Consider the following 4,033-nt stretch of genomic DNA (forward strand, 5'->3'; position numbering starts at 1 on the left):
TTTTAGATTTTTAAAATTGAGTAATAGTTATTTTACAATGTTGTGGCAAATTCTAGTGTAGAGCACAATTTTTCAGTCATACATGTACACGTCTATATTCATTGTCACTTTTTTTTCGCTACGAGTTACCACAAGATCTTGTATATATTACCCTGTGCTATACAGTACAATCTTGTTTATCTATTCTGCATTTTAAAATCCCAGTCTGTCCCTTCCCACCCCCGCCCCCTTGGCAACCACAAGTTTGTATTCTACGTCTATGAGTTTGTTTCTGTTTTGTATTTATGTTTTGTTTGTTTTGTTTGTTTTTAGATTCCTCATGTAAATGATCTCATATGGTATTTTTCTTTCTATTTCTGGGTTACTTCACTTTGAATGACATTCTCCAGGAACATTCATGTTGCTGTGAATGGCATTATGTTGTCGGGTTTTGTGGCTGAATAGTATTCCATTGTATAAATATTCTTTATCCAGTCATCTGTTGATGGACATTTAGACTGTTTCCATGTCTTGGCTATTGTAAATAGTGCTGCTATGAACATTGGGGTGCAGTTGTCATTTTGAAGGGGGGTTCTTTCTGGATATATGCCCAGGACCGGCATTCCTGGATCATATGGTAAGTCTATTCCTAGTCTTTTGAGGAATCTCCATACTATTTTCCATAGTGGCTTTCCTTGCTTCCCTCTCCCACTCTTAATAATTTAGATGTCTTCTTTTACAATTTTGTGCTTATTCTTTTTGTGATTCATGGCAGTTTTCTCCTTTCCAGTTATAAATTTCTCATTTCTGTAGCATCCTGCTTCTTTTCTATTTAGACTAGACCTGTCAATATGTCTTTTAGAATGGATTTAGTGTTGCTAAATTCCTTTAATTTTTGCTTGTCTGTGACGTTCTTTATGTCTCCTTCTATTCTAAAGGATAGCCTTGCTGGATAGAGTGTCCTAGTCTGCATCTTTTTTCATTCAGGACTTTGAATATATCTTGCCACTTCCTTCTGGCCTGTAGTGTTTGTGTAGAGAAATCAGCTGAGAGCCTTATGGAGGTTCCCTTGTAACTCACTCTTTGTTTTTCTCTTGCTGCCTGTAGGGTTATTTCTTTATCCTTGACTTTGGCCATCTTGATTATGATATGTCTAGGTGTGGGTCTGTTTGGGTTCCTCCTGTTTGGGACCCTCTGAGCTTCCTGTACTTGGATATCTGATTCTTTCTTTAGGTTTAAGTTTTCAGTCATGATTCCTTCAAATATCTTTTCAATTCCCTTTACTCTTTCCCTTCTGGAAACCCTATTATGCATAGATTTGTATGTTTTGTATTATACCATATGCCCCTTATATTGTTTTCATTGTTTTTTGTTTGTTTTTCTCTCAGCTGTTCTGACTGTGTGGATTTTGTTGTCCTGTCTTCTAGGTCACTTATTCATTCCTCTGCATTATCTAGCCTGCTTTGTACAGCCTTTAGTCAGCTCTCATCTCAGCCAATGAGTTTATGATTTCTACTTGGTTCTTCTTTATAGCTTCTATTTCATTTTTGACATATTTTACATCTCTAAACACTTTCTTTTAGTTCCTTCGGTACTTTGATCACTCCTTTTTTGAAATCTTGATCTAGTTGGCCACCAATATCTATTTCCTTGATCATGCTTTCAGGGTGTTTCTCTTGCTCTTTAATAGGGAGTGGTTCCTCTGCTTCTTCATATTGCTCACATCTCTCTGGCACTGTGGCTTAAGGAGTATCAGTTATCTAGTTCTTCTGGTGACAGTGTGCTCTTAATGATTTTATTGAGAGGTCTTTGTGTCTTTGCCCTGTTTTGACAAGTTAGCTTGCTGTTTCCAGAGGCCCTCTGTTGGCACCCTCGTCTGTGCTGCTTCCAATGGCTGGCAGCTAGCAGATCATGCCCCTTACTAACACTGGGTCAGGAGCTGAGCTCTTACCTGGTGAGCAGGCGGGTCACTCCCCCTCCCAATGCTGCAGTCAGATGCTGCACTCGACTGAGGCAGGTGGGCATATCGCACCCCCTCCCATCACCATGATCAGGTGCTGTGTTCCTGCCAGGAATGGGGATGGCTGCCCACCCTCTCCCCATGCTGGTTGCTCTGCTGTTCTGCGCAGCTGCCTACTCCGCCTTGGGTCACTGCTCCGAAGGCTGGCTCGGGGAAGACTGCAGAATGCCCTGCCCCTGCTCCATGCCAAATCTCAGCTCCTTGTTTGTCTTGGTAGCACATGTCCTCTGAGGCGCCAGGGCAGAAAGATCCTATCTGCCTCAGGCTGTAAATAAGTCTCAGTCCTGCCTAGGAGGTTGTGGAGCCCTTGGGTGTAGATTCAGGCCTTGGCCCCACCCCCACCCAGGCGCTGTACACAGGAGGAGATGGCGGCTGTGGCTATGTTCCGCCTCTCTTCTCCCAAGAAATCCAGTAATGGTGGTGCAGGTCTAAGGAGACAAAGGCTATGGTGCCCCTCCCCCCAGGGCACACCAGCCGTGTTGCTTTGCTTTTTTTTGCAATTTATGGGGGACCGAGGTTGTTCTGCTCCATATCCCCTCCCAGCCACAGCGTGCAGCACCCTGCATTCCCACTGGGCTGCCTTAGTGCAGCCACCCCAGTCCTCCACCAGGCTTGGGCAGCCTGTCTTGGCCCCAGCTGCCAGCTCGCATCTTGGGCTGGGTGTCGTGGGGACCCTTTATGCCCATTTAACTCAGTTCTGTTGGTTAAGGGGTCCTTGGGGCAGATCTGAGCCTTGAAGGTTCCCCTTCCATCCTGCTGGCCTGTCTGTTGGAGAGGGGAGACCCAGCAAATGAGCACCAATTCTCCTTTGCCACTCCCACCCTGTGGGACTGATCCCACACTGTTTTGCTTTTTCTTCTTTCTTTTCTCCTTTTCTTCTACCAGATTTTTGGTGTCTTTCTCTTTCAAAGAGGGCAATGCTCTGTTGGAGTTTGGCAGGTGCTCTGGTTGGCTGAGTAGGTCTGTAGATGTGAGTTTTGGTGTATTTGTGGGAGAGGGTGAGCTACAAGTATCCTTCTACTCCGCCATCTTGCTTTTCTCTTCACCCTCAAAATTTATATGTTGAAATGCTAACTCCCATATAATCCATGTAGCCTCATGCTTAATGTCTTAACACTGCTCTGATGTAGTCATTGATATCTCTTAGAACATTAAACAAAATACAATTTTGAATTTAAGGATTTTTTTTAATTGTGTTGTTGTTTTCAGGTGTGGCTTTGCACCACTAGTGACTTGGAGCATGAACAATATCAAGGAAATGAAGTTGAAAACCTATCACAAGTGCCTAAATATGGCTATTCTGATCTGCTCTGAATGACCAGGTTGGCTGTCAATGAAAGAAGAAAGTAGCTACCATGCTACATTTTGGAAACACTTTTATTATATTGATTATGCATTTATAAATTCCATCCCATGTAAATATTTGCTATTTATTTCATATTTTTGTTTGCTAATTTTGTTCTGAGAAGAGGGATTCACATTTCATAGTTTGACCTTAAAACATAATACACTGGCCTGATAGTAAGAAATTGAAGTATTTATGAAGTCAATATAAATGCTATAAAGTTAAAAAAGGAATTCCACAACTTCTTTGAAATTAATTTTCTTATTAAATTATTGCCACATTATATTTACCTTGTTAATTTTTATTTATTTGTCCTTTTTAAAAACCATTGACTTGACAAATTTGGCTGAAAAGCAGTTTATGCCACAAATAATCTTGAGGAAGAAATTACAAGAAATGAGTTTTGGAAAAAAAGAAAGATGTCCATGAAAGTCTTTTCAGGTCTTCTAAGTTGTTTGATAGAACTCAAGAGAACAAGCAAAATTTAATTGTATCCAAAAGTACAGTGACAAATTTTTGCTCCTTGTGATCCAAATAAGAGGCTTAAGTGTTACAAGAAATTTCACATTATTACTCATATTACACATAGTATAAATTAAATTGTAACAGTTAAAACAAAAAATAATCTCATGTACCATGATTTTGTCTGACTCATTCATTCCATAGTACACTATTGAGTGATTTTTTGA

The sequence above is a fragment of the Vicugna pacos genome, chromosome 14 (genome assembly GCF_048564905.1).
Source record: "Vicugna pacos chromosome 14, VicPac4, whole genome shotgun sequence".
In the NCBI taxonomy this organism is placed as follows: Eukaryota; Metazoa; Chordata; class Mammalia; order Artiodactyla; family Camelidae; genus Vicugna; species Vicugna pacos.